The 13713-nt window shown below is 41.9% G+C and overlaps 1 protein-coding gene across 17 annotated transcripts in view; it reads right to left on the reverse strand.

Moving 5' to 3' along the window:
• Window positions 1-13311, reverse strand: part of OXR1 (oxidation resistance 1) — a 258539-nt gene extending 245228 nt beyond the window's left edge. For 4 of the 17 annotated variants that reach the window (XM_086880659.1, XM_086880635.1, XM_086880646.1 and 1 more), the window contains exon 1: window positions 13129-13311. The gene's annotated coding sequence lies outside the window, so the exon portion shown is untranslated. Of the gene's footprint in view, window positions 1-12522; window positions 12798-13128 lie in introns of those variants that run through there. The other 13 variants (XM_086880755.1, XM_086880735.1, XM_086880682.1 and 10 more) reach the window with 12 other exon arrangements.
• Between the last annotated feature and the right edge of the window lie 402 nt (window positions 13312-13713).

Raw genomic sequence — 13713 nt, forward strand, 5'->3', positions numbered from 1 at the left:
GAAACAGTCCATCCAGACACCTGTGCCTCACCTGAGCCTAACTGGACACTGTGGTTAGTTCAGCTTTGTACATCTCATTAATGTAAAATCATACTGCTTCCTTTCTCTCAGCTTAGGTAAAATTGATACACTGTAGTAATTAAGCCCATGCCTATGAGTTTCAAAAACTCCTATGGCTTTGTTGAGCTAGAGTGGAAGTCAGTATTTTTTCTGCCTGGCTGGATGCACACATGAGTTTTTCCACCACCAGCTGATGATTCAAGCTGTCTGTATTTGTGCATAAATAGTTTCCTCCATTCTGTTTCTGGTATTAAAGTGCAGCTATTACAAGCAGCTTTCACGTAATTTCAGACTGTCTGCATCAGGAACTTTTTCCAGCAATATTAAACCATGGCACTTGTGAAGCGATTCAGGGAATAAGAGGAGTGAGACTGACAGTGAACATTCTTACCAAAATCACCACTATCCCAACAGAACCTAAGAGGGCACAAATTACCTTCCTTTCACTGCAAATGCAGGCACATAATGGGGGTGCTGGGGAACAACAGAGCCCTCTGACAGAAACCAAACACTATCACATAATTGAAGTAAAACTTCAACACATGTCAGAGGTTATTTTTTTAATGTTGGTGCAGGCTTACAAATTCTCCATTCATGCAGAAAACTCACTACCATGACTATAGCCTCATAAGAGATGGAGCTGCCTGCACCAATATAATTACAACATTTTCTGAGTCACAGACAAAAATCTGGCCCATGCTGATACCTTATGCAGAGCATCTATAAAAATGACTGTGCCAATAGCATTAAATAAGGGCTATGACCATGGAATGGGAAATATTATTGATTCCACAACACTAAATTTATCTTTCATACAACAAATAGAGGGACATGAAAAATGAACACCTTAAAAAAATAATGAGAAATTCAACAACAAAAGATTCTACTGTCTACTCATTATTTCTATTCAGGTCACCCTGTATATAAGCCAATATTTACCAAAAGATTTGAACTGTGAACTACAATATTTCAAGGTCATTCCTTTTCAAACATAAACAGGATTTTAGAAGGAATCAAATTAATTGGAGGAGAATGAAGGGGGGTTTGCTCTACTCCTGTAATCTCTCTGTTTTACTGGCAAACACAGTAGAGCTACTTGAAATTTTTGAAACAAGAGAGTTAAACAAAATAGTACTGTATAAAAAACTTGTGCAAATTATTTTTCTCACTGCATCAGGTTGGACATTGCAGAGAACAAAACTGAGGCATTTGTTCCTGTCTATACTACAGTTAAAATACTCAAGGGTTTATATCACAGAATGAGCTCTCTCTTCTGATCATATCACCAACAGCAAAATGTTTTGCCACCACTCTGTCCATTGGGGTGAACAACATTCAAATACCACTCACATGTGAAAAAAAACCAACATAAAATCAGTAGTGCTGCACCAGAAAAAGCCTTATGTGCTTTTAAAGCTGATTAAGAAGAAACTACAAATTCATATTTTTTGTAGCATAAGTATCCAGCTCATGGCAGCTTAGTTCCACCAATCAGCCAGAAGGTAGAAGACAAAAAATATATATGGACTTAATTATAATAAATATAAGCATGCAATGGTTACTTCTCTATTGACAAACAGAAAGTAGGAATATTCTCCACACATGGCTCGAAGCTGTTAGCAGTACAGTATCTGACCCTTCCCTAACACATGGGAAGAACCTATTTTTCACTACTTGTTGATTTGTAGAGCTGTTCAAGGGAAAATTGTCCAGCATCTTCCACATGCTAAAATAAAATTAGTCAAAGTCTGTTCCTGTCCTAGACTCTAGAGCCTGATGAAGTAGATTTTTAAGGGAAGGGTTAAGCTTCCTTGTTTTACTAAGGAAATACTGTTGCTCTGTACAGTTCTATTTGGTTTAGATCATAAATTCATAGTAAAAATATCTGTTGATAGGAGAGATCAGAACTAAAACTTCTAAATATAGATAGCATGCAAGAAGGAAAAAAATTACAAGTTTAGGCATGAAGTTCAATGAAGTAGTACTCTGAAAGAGACTAAGCCATAGATTCTGTAATCTTTTGTCTCAAACTCTATTAGTTAATACCTTAATTGAAGGTTGAAATTAAATGTTATTCTTGTAGCTCACCTTTAACCAACCATTCCCAAGTCATTTTATGAAACTAGGCTTCCAAAGTACAACCATTCTTGAAACACTCCCCTAATGGTCTCACATAAACCACTTTTTTGCATCAGCATGCTTTAAAAAAAAGAAAAAAAAATTAGTGTAACCAATTAGCAATACTAAAAGTGTACCCATAACTACAGATTCAAGAAAGACAAAGTATCCAGAGGCCAGTAGGATTTGGGATAGGCAAAGAAAAATTTTGACCCAAATGGTCACCTGGGATCCAGTGTTGTTCTTCATAATTAGAAGCCATGCACTCTTAGAAGTCTGTTAAATCATTATTATAGTCTATAAATGCAAATGCTCATTTGCACAGAGCCAAACTTTCTTCATGCAAAGTGATACATATATTCCATGCATCAATACAAGCATGTTCTCTTCAACATCAAGAGCCTAATTGAAACAGTATCAAAATAAGTAACACAAAAATTACTGTTTCAAAGAACAGAAACCTTTTCTAAATGTCACATGCTAAAGAACAATGACAGTAATCTTGTTTTAGCTGTGATGATTTACAATGAAGAAGACTTGCCTGTGCTCCTCCTGACTGTATTTGCACAAAGCCATAGATGTGTGTTTGGAGAAAGCATGTTAGAAGGTTGTATCCTGAAGTCCTTCAGGAATAATGTTGCATTTCTAATCCACAATCAAAATGGATGATAAGCTTGTTTTCTTTAGAGAAAACACTATCATTTTACCTTTCTTAACCTGTGAGGAGGTATGATTAACAATGCACCAAGAACAGACTAGATGTAATAAAATTGTCATTCAAGTTAGCCCGCTACTTGTATCTTAAGCATAAACACATTTGCAGGATTCAGATATCCTACAGCTCAGAGTTGGTCACAATCATTAATTTATCACAATTCAATTTGTATTAAATGGGAATCTTCCTACACAAAGACACATGACAAAACACTAGTGGTTTAAAATTGCAACAGTCCAGAACTCCAAACAAACTTGAGTAATATAATCCTGGCATGGAAACTGAATGCTTGATGCCCTGAAATTTGCATGGTGCCACTGTTTAAGCACCATGGTATAAAATGTCAGGCACAAACATCTAGAACACTACAAGCTGCTTACACCAGCTTCACTGCCTCACACCATATCAGTCTGCATTTCTGTAGATTGGCACAATTTATATTCATTTATACCCACTTTTTTCAGACTACTCCTTAAAATCCTTCTAATAATTGTCATAGAATGATTCAGGTTGGAAGGGACCTCAAAGTTTATCTAGTTCCAACCCTCCTGCCACAGGCAGGGACACCTTTCACTAGACCAGATTGCTCGAAGTCCCATCCAGCCTAGCCTTGGACACTTCCAAGGGATGGGGCATCCTCAGCTTCTCTGGACAATCTGTGTCAGTGTTTCAACATTCATTTAACATGAGGTGACCTAACTCATAGGTATTAAAGCACATGGTGACTGCTTGTGCCCTCACACAGGTATAAAACCGGCTCATTTTGGCAAATGTGAATTATTACACCCAGAAAGTATTTTCATAGCTTTGGAAAATGGAGTTGTGCTTTTCATAGGAAGTTATTAAAATCAAATTCTCTTATTATCTAAATATCTAGTGGTTTACATAGAGGTATACATTTGGAAAACTAAAACCATAAAACTGATCTACATGACTGACTATTTCAAAAAAGTGGAATAAATAAAATATTTTTTTTCTTGTTCTTGCTTTTGAATTCACTCAGACAGCAACAGAGACAGGTACTTTTGCCGTAGTGATTTGTAATTAAAATAACTGCAAAGGGGAAGTAGAAAACAGGATGCAATTAGCAAGTACAGGAATTCAGAGATCATGGAGATGGAACAATTTCCTCCCTATCAATGACAACTTTCATATTTCTTCAAGATTTCCTTTATTTCAGCTGAAGAAAGATCCATGGGTTCCAAACACTGGTCTCTTATGATCCCCAAAGAAGGTGACATAGCAATTAATTAGGAAAATTCATTTTTTACTGCTCGTTGCCACAAAATCTTACAAAGCCTCTACCTTTGGGTGTGTAGCTAGAAGTGACTGAGGGCACACTGGGAAGAGCAGTAACAAGTTTGCATTCTGCCTGTGCTACAGTTTTACCACATCTAACTCACAGGCCCCTGAAATCTGGGGAAAGCAGAAGGTAAAGGAATTTGGGGGAAATACATATGGGAAGGTGAGGGCATATTTTCTGGGTGTTTCTCAATATTACTATATTTGCAATACCTTCCTTTTAACCTTCAGTAAGGTCAAGTTTTGTAACTAGGTATAATCTGAGCCTGGCTCAAAACTTCCTGCAACACTTCCTGCAATATTTCCTGCAACATTTGTGACAGAACTGCAGTGAGACAATTTGCTGTTCACTGTCACAGTAAATAATCAGACACAAATTGCCCACAGAAGTTGTGGGTGCTCCATTTGCTGGCAATGTTCAAGGCTTGGTTGGATGGGGCATTGGGCAACCTGGTCTAGTGGGAGATGAGCCCAAGGCAGGGGGTTGGAACTAGATAAATCTCCCTACCTATGTCTGGTTACATTTCACTACTGCATCGCTCTCCTTCCAAACATTGCAAACTCCACCCAGCCATGCTCTTCCTCCACCTGGGCAACAACAACCACTGCCTCCATCACCAGGTTTAACCACTTTGCAGACCTCTGCTCGTGCTGGTGTACAAACGTACTGGAGTTCCAGCAGACACATAACATGATTTTGATGCTATTTCTTTCATGGAGTATAAGGACACCTATCACACCAAAAGCAGGACCATTTGTATCTTAATTCTGATTGCCTTGCTGCTGTCTGTATTTACTTGCTCTCACTTATGATTATGCAGACTTACATGGATCTTTTCTTTCACGGTCACATTATCAGTACAAGAAGCTTTTCTCCCCTAGTTCAGAAGGCTGGCTGCAGTTTGATGAGGACTTTGTTAGGTACCAACACCTCGTACACTGTGGCTGCTATTTTCAACACAGTTAAGAACCACAGGTCACCAAGTGTCTAAACAATCTTCCTCAAAAGGAGAGATGAACTGCTTTACACACTTTTCAGCTATTTGTTCACAGAGCACTTCACTTTCTTCACCAAGACTGCTTCCACCAACACTCAGAGAGCACCACTCACTGAGTGAACAGATAAGGTACTTTGTGTCTAGTCTGATCAGACTTGTTCAGTCTGTAGCCTTAGGATACTCCAGGTAAACTCTGCTAGGATGCCAGAAGTATCAATTTCCTCATGAGCCTCTCCAAGGTGATCACTCCATTATCAGAGTATTTCACCAGCATTAATGAACTTATCTTCTCTTATCATGCTATGTATGTTGTGCAGCTAGTAATATCATTTTACTGATGTTACTGATGTTACTGCCACTTCAATTCATGCCACCTCAAAACTTTCCTTACAATTTCTTACACTTAGCTATTTAACTGTTCCTGTTTCAGAGGTGTCTAAGTCTCATCGTTTCAGGTAAAACTTTCTCAGTGAAGCACAAACTCAGGTATGTAAGATTTCATGTGAGGCAGACCTCAGTGAAAATACATAGATATATATATGAGAAAAAAGAAAAAAGAGGTATGGCAGTTTGCATATGGAAAGAGTTTCACAGTCAAGTGTTCCACATGGACCAGCTAATTCGTGCTACTATCATCTTTCCTGGCATATGGAAACTGCATGCAATGAAAGATACAATTTATTTTTGCCATGGTGATATAGTAATGGCAACAGAAGGTATGAGTGGGAATTCTATCAGTAGTTTAAGTCCACACATAAAATTAGTGCTGTTCTTTGAAAACTATTCAAGCAGAAAGTACAACAAGGGGATTGAGGTTTCATGTAGAAGTGAGATTCACTACTAATAAATTAGCATTACTCCTATGGCTATAATATTTCATTGTAGTTAGTGTTTAAAGTGACTCCAGTCCCAGAGAAAATTACTGAAAACCCACGGACACAAACAATAAGATCCCAATAGAGAATTAAAGCCAGAAGAAAAAAAAAATTTGTTTCCCATTGCATCATTTTTTATTGCTATTGCTTCTTGTAGTCCTGGATAATATTTGTTTCCTTCTCTAAAGGGGATTTAACAGCTGTTACAGTTTCTCTTTTCAGAAGCTACAAAAAATGTAATATTAATTGATCGATCACCTTGGAATATCCTTTTATCAACAACATGGATGCCCTGGTTATTTTGTGCAACAAATTGCATAAAACCACTTGGAATTCAACTGTCAAAGATTCAGATGACTGAATAGATTTGGTTTACATCAACAGTATACAAATATCAATTTCTGAAATAGGACAGTATTAATAATTTACAATCAGAAAGGAAGTATAAAGAAGACTCAGAAGTGAATCCAATTGCACTGCAGTGACTATAAATACTAACATTTTTAGTATGCTCTGTATTATTTATGAAATATGATTTATTGCTAAGGTTTTATATAGCTACAGTTAGATTAAGGAATACCTAATAATGTATTAACAGTTATTTTAGGAAGTATCTTCATGGACTCTGGTTGTGTTATGCTCTGGGGAAAAACACAGTTCTGACAATAGTATCAAAGTCTTTGTATGCATATCATATATAAAGTTCATGTAAAAATTTCTGCGTAGTATTTATCTACAAAAGTATTTCAGGTGAACTATGTTTTACCTCTGAAATTTGTCTCGCATCTATGTCCCAACAGCATTTTATATGAAGGAACACAGGAGACAGACAATTCTTTTCTGTTTCCACAAGTCAAGTTCACAGTGAAATGAATGAAAATTGCATACATCATGGCTGGAAAGAAAAAGCATATCTATTAAGCAGCCATGCTATGTGTTCACGTTTCATATTTTTCCTCCAACTTTGGTGCACAGGTGGGTGAGATCACCCTCTGAAGACAGACAGGGTAGTTTCAGTAATCTGTCCTGATGGTTGTCAGAATACCTTCCAGAACAAAAGTGCGTACAAACTATATCAACTGACCAAAGTGCCTACACTTCCAGGGGGCAATACTTCCAGAGTCATCTCAAGTTTGATACAGAACTGCCACATCTTTGTTTTACATGGTCAGTAAGAAACACCTTACATCCGTGATTGCAAATATGTCAACTGTTCTTCATGGGGATGCAAAGAGTGTATGTCGCAGGCTGACACAGTCTTTGGTCATTGATGACTGAATAACGTGTAAACTACTGCAGTGGACCTCGCACAACTGAGGCTCATTCACAGCCTAACAAAGATCCCATCTTCCACAAAAATGGTCTTGCTTTTGCCAAGATCTGCTACAGCTTCACTTAGTTTTCAAAATTTCTTTCATTCATCTTTCACTGTTGACCACTTTTTTTTTTTTTACCAACAAAGTCTAAGATAACTTGTATTTACTTCACCATCAGAGATTTCTTTGCATTCTCTCCTTCCTATTAGGGCCTTGATCTTTTCTTGCCCATTTAATTTGTGTGCAAAGTTACTGTACATTAGGGAAAGCATTTGCATCCAGGAGGCAATAAGTGTATAGCTTCCAAGAGACAGAAAACAGTCTGACTGACCAGACACAAAAACAAAACAGGACTGAAAATACATAAAGAGCAAAAGATTTGACTGACACAGTCTTATCAAGATGCTTTTATCGATTGATACAGACTTTCCTGATAAAAAATTGGACAATAAGTAGCTCTTTGAACAGGCATATAGCCAGACCTGACAGCTGGAAGTTGAATAAAAACAACAGTAGCCAAAAAAAATAGCATTTATTATATTATTATTAATATATTAGTTATTCTAAGTTATTCTAAGTTATTATATTATAAGTTATTTGTAGCAAAAACTTGGGCTAATCAATAACTGGAAAGCACACAATACATTTGGATGCATACACAAGTGTTGAGAGGGATTTATTCCAAAATATTAAATTAAGGATTACTTTTTTTCTAAGTGGTAAATTTCATTCAAATAGGAATTTACTTGGGTCATCCAGTTCCTATTACATAGCAAGTCACTTCAAGACTCTCAAGGTCCCTTCAAGCTTTACAATGCCCATAGCTGTCCTGGGAAAATCTTGTTCCTTCACAAATTTTAACTCTTCTTTTTCAAATCAGTCAGGCTTCCAATGTTGATTAACTATTACTCAGAAAGTATTAACCCTGGGGTGGAGGAGTGTAGTGAATAGGGCCCAAATCATATGGAATAAAAGCTCACCAGAAATACATAAATCGATTTAGACTTATCATTCTAAGCCTGAAAACAACCAGCTGCAGCCAAAAGAAAATAAAGAGGAGACTGATACACCTTTCATATTCTCAAGCTACTCATGAAGAAATTCACACAATCCCATTTTTTTCTACTCGTGTTACCATCCCTGGGCTATATGGCCAAGACAAAACACATTGGCCCCAGAGAAAGTCCAATCCTTTGTTTTGTGACAGTCAGTGTTTTTGCTCTGTGTTCATGCTCTGCTGAGAACTCCATTATAACACACATCCAGCCTGTGGGTAGCTGTCCTCTCTTCCCTTTGCTCCCACGTCTAACACCCCTCTCTTTTTCATTATTTCTCAACCATTAAATAATAAAGATCATAAGTGTATTCCTGAGGAGTAACAAAGTGGAGCTGAATGGTCCTCATGACATTTAAGAGTTAGAGAGCCAAACCTCAAATTAGTTCTCAGTATAATATCTGTGGAAGACAGAAGACTGACACAGGTTTATGATTTCCCCCCTACTTCTCTCTCTCATTTTACCCTATTAAAAGGTAGCAGAATAACAAAAAAAAAAAAAAACCAAAAAAAACCAAAAAAAATATGTCTTCAATCCTGTTTTGCCAGAGTAATGTAAGAAAGCAGGAGTCATCACTTGCCCCAACACATAGTTGAGAGGTACAAGCAGTAGCTTTACATACAGGAGAAACTCCCTAGTTGTGCTGCTGCAGCCACAGATAAGGTTTTTATGTGACAGGGGCCTCCGCTCCATCTGAAAGATTTCAACCTGCAGATCGAATAACTTCCTGTCTTAAACTGTTTGACACATCACAAGACATCCAGGAGCTACCTTCTTTGTGTCTATATCTAATCTTCAGTAAAACTTGTTGGAGCAGATGCCAGAATAGCAGGGTGAGCCACACAAGCATCTGGCCCCAGCATAAAATACCCCTGATGATATTAAGAGAGCAATGTCTGTTTTGAGCACCTGAAGGTCCTCCCCATGAGCTTCAAAACATGTGCAATTCTTTGCCAATCCCAAAATGCACCTTCTGCCTCTGATGGCAACAGTTCACACACCAGGGACACAAATACCTGCTGCAATGAACAAGGAAGCCATCCCACGTTTAACTAAATTACTCTGCTAAACAAAAGTATCAGTATCTCCTGAGCTAAGCCATTGGCAATCATGTAACAATCTTGTACTAATCTGACACTCGATCATGCTTGTCACTAGTAACTGCCCGCTTCTGTAAGGTTGTCACCTCCCAAATGTTTCAAAAGTACGCATAATTTAATATTTTCGTTACAGTAACTTAGGAAACAACAGCAACTCACTAAAGGGTGAAGAAGTAAGTCACAGTAGCTCATCAACAAAAACAAGTGCGTAAAGACCTTGTGAACTAACAGCTGATCATTAGTGTTGACAATCCTAGACTACTGCCTTCTGCTACCAGCCTTAAATAATCATCACGTCCCTATGAAAAACAATTTATGTCATTATTATCAGGGTTTGAGTCTCTGGGGATTTGAGGGGTCGGAAAGGGTAAGAACCAAGTGGGGGTGTAGTTTTTAAATGAAATTCAACTAAAAAAACAAAAAAAACATTTTTACATTTATCTCCATAGCTCTGTTATTCCCCCAAATCCAGAAGAAGTATGTATATTTCCTACAATGTGAGATGATACACTTGGTTAAAACAAACAAACCCGTGGAAGATATTTCTTTAGATTAAGCAAACTGCGGAGAAAAAAAAGTTTTCACAGAAAGAAAGACATGCACTAAGAAAGACGATTGATTACTTAATTTTTTTTTCTGCTTAAAGGGAAACATAGCTGTGAAAACACTGAGCAGGTGTTAACTCTACATTCTCAAGCAACTTAACCCCACTGTTACTATAATAATTTTCTCATCTCCACTGGTTGGGCTCAAACAAGAAAGAAGCAACTGAGATTCTACAGAAATTATAATTCACAGTATAAATTTTACGGATATCCTTATATTCTCTATTAGCATATGCTTTGACTATCAAAGAATCCTTATCTGGTTAGGATGCTGAAATAATTCTATTAATATGTATGAGCTCTAGAACTAAAATAAATAGTATTAAAACATCTTAACAGTAAAATACAACCCAAGTAATTAAACAACTTATTACTCCAAGAACATAAGGAACATTTTACCATTCTGACTTTGACAATTTCTCATATTTTTAATATATTTTTAAACATATTATTTCTGATCAAATCTAATCATATCAGAAAAATGGCAGGTCGTCACACACAAGAATTTTCTTCCTTATTTCTCACTATGCTGTCAACATAGGCTGTTCTTTCTTGCTGCATTCTCCTGTGGTCTTTTGCAGCAGGCAAAAAGCATCAACTCAATAATTCAATTTTCCCCCATTACTGCATACTCATAAAAATGGAACTGACAGGACAGCAGTTTATTCATTCACAGACCAAAGCCGAATCACACAGACTGGCTTTCAGAAGCCCACGGATCAATTGTTCCTCTGGGAGCGCTGCCTTGGTGGGTGAAGGTGTGGGAGTTTCACTGGGAGAAAAGTTGAAGAGTTGCAGAGGAGCGGAATCCAGCACTGCATAACGCCAATTAACGGGCTCAAGAATATACAAAGGAATGGCATCTTCTGAATCTGTAACTGTTTTTAAATACACCTAAATTCTGACGAGGCTTAACATGCAGACATTTAAGCTTATATGAATATTCATGTCCGAGTACTACATTAAATCTAAGTCATTGTGCAAAGGTAAGTATGGCTTAGAAGTGTTAAAAGACGAGTCATTAGACTGACAACACTTATAGGCATTGCCAAATGAGCAGACTGTCTACCAAGAGCACCGTACTGGCCTTCAGTCCAGTTCTCTCACCAATGACACACTAAGCTCCTCAAATTCCCCTTTCCCTATTATGATTTTAATTAGAAAACTACCTTAATACAACTTTGTAAATATCCAAAAGCTTCCTTTGAATAGGGAAGCAGCTTCCGAAACCTTTCCTCGGTTTAGAGCACAGGAAAAGAAACTAGCTACACCACGCCGCTTTCAACGTTAAGTGAAAAACTTTACATTCCCTAATATTTGGAACACGTAGCGTTAAAACGATTTACATGTGAGCGGAACAACAAAAGAAGCATTTTTAAAATTAATATAAAATCCCATTTTAAGAGGCAAAAATCTCGGGGCATATTTGGTATTTGTTGGTTTCTGACAATAAGTTAAAATACGTCTTCTAAACTGAAAGAATTACCAGAATAAATTGTCATACGAGAGAGCAAAAAACCCGTGTCATAACAATTTCCCTCCGCAAACTGTTTCTTTCCTGCGGTACCATCTGTTAAATCAGAAACTCCTTTGAACACCGCAGCCTCGCTGACTCTTAAGGTGCGCTGGCTGCACCGACCCTCGCTCGCTAATTTCGCATCGCGCCCTCTCCGCGGGGCCGGCGCAGCCGCCCGCCTGTCTCAGCGCTGCTGGCAGCCTCGGACCGCGCTCGGACCGCACCGCGCTTGGACCGCACCGCTCCGCGCTCGGACCGCACCGCACCGCACCGCGCTCGGACCGCACCGCACCGCGCTCGGACCGCACCGCTCCGCACCGCGCTCGGACCGCACCGCTCCGCGCTCGGACCGCACCGCGCTCGGACCGCACCGCACCGCACCGCGCTCGGACCGCACCGCGCTCGGACCGCACCGCGCTCGGACCGCACCGCACCGCGCTTGGACCGCGCTCGGACCGCACCGCGCTCGGACCGCACCGCACCGCGCTCGGACCGCACCGCACCGCACCGCGCTCGGTGGCCGCCGGCGGGGCCGCAGACGCTCCGAGGGGAGCGCTCTCCCGCCGCCGCCCCGCGCAGCGCGGACCCGCCGTGGCCGATCCCAGCCGGCCAGGCCGCGAGCCGCTGACCCCGGGGCGGGCAGCGGAGAAGTTGCGGCGGCCCCGAGGCGCGCACGGAGGAGCCCGGGCGGGCAGGGGCAGCCGGTCCCGCCGCGCGTCCCGCCCGAAGCCAGCCCCCAGAGACGGGGGCGCCGAAGCCCGAGCCCGACCCCTGCCCCGGGCCGCCCCTGAGGCGCGGAGGCGGCACCACGGCGGCGGCTGCCCCTCGCCCGCGCCGGCTCCGCGCCCGCGGACAAACTTACTTGCGGGCGGCGGAGCCCGCGCCCTCCTTCCCGCCGTGCGAGCGAGCGCAGCCCCGGCGCGGCGGCCGCTGCCGAGCGCGTTCGGACATGCTCAGTCCCCCGCCGTGCGGAACCTACCACCGGGGGGGGACGGGGGAGCGCGGAGAAACAGGGGGCAGAGCTGGATGCTACCAAGAGGACGCGCTAAAAATAGGCGCCGCAGAAAGGAACAGCTGGAGCTTAAAGGGGCGGCGGCCGCCTCGGTCCCCGCAGCCCCGGGCAAGGGGCGCCTCCTCCCGCCGCTCGGGGCCTCCCCGCGGAGCCGGAGGAGAGGCTCTGCAGCCGGGGCCTGCGCTGCCGAGCCGGCGGAGGAGAGGCTCTGGCAGCGGGGCGATGCCGGGGATGCCTGCGGCACCGCGCCCGCGTCCTGCCCGCGCCTTTGCGGCGGGAGCGCTGCGGTGCGCTCGGCTGCGGCTGCTGCCGCCGGGGCGAGCAGGGCTGCGCAGGGCCGGGAGCGCTCCGGGGAGCGCCTGAAGGGGCGACTGCCGGGCTCTGCCCCCTGCAGCCCAGCGCCGGGCCGGGAGCGTACCTCGGGGCCGGGAGCGTATCTCGGGCCCGGCCATTTACCTCAGGGCCAGGCCACCCCGTGAAGCAGCAGCTTCAGAAATGAGTTCTAGATAATGAGGGAGAGGATGCCGAGCGGCGTTTTCATGCGGTGTTTCTCTGGAGACATCTCCATCCTGCTCCGAGGCTGTTAGGTTGTGCGGACGAGTCTCGGGGAGTGACAAACACTCAGGAGCTCTCCTGCTCTCAGTGAAGCTCTGAGCAGGCAGATGAGATTGTGACAGGTCCGAGGCGAAGAGCGTGAAGAACAGCCCTTCTAAATATAATTTTCTAGGCTGGAAGATCTATGCGGCAAGAGAAATTACATGACCACCTCTCACTGATACTACTGTGTTTCAAAACTAAGAGCTGTTGAAATTAAAAGCCGCCTAAGTATTTGTGAATGGGAATTTCTGATGGGGTTTCTAAGCCGTGGCTTATCATTCTCCACCTTCCTATAAGACCGACAAGAATAAACATAAGAGCACCACATTGTTTCAGATCTCTATAGATACTACAGAGACTAAAATTGTATTACCCTAGCAGGAGTTCAGACATATTACTGAATTCTGCTTTTACGGATACAGAAAATTGCTGCTGCACAAATAA

Source organism: Cyanistes caeruleus, chromosome 1, assembly GCF_971803275.1.
Source record: "Cyanistes caeruleus chromosome 1, bCyaCae1.hap1.1, whole genome shotgun sequence".
NCBI classification, from domain to species: Eukaryota; Metazoa; Chordata; class Aves; order Passeriformes; family Paridae; genus Cyanistes; species Cyanistes caeruleus.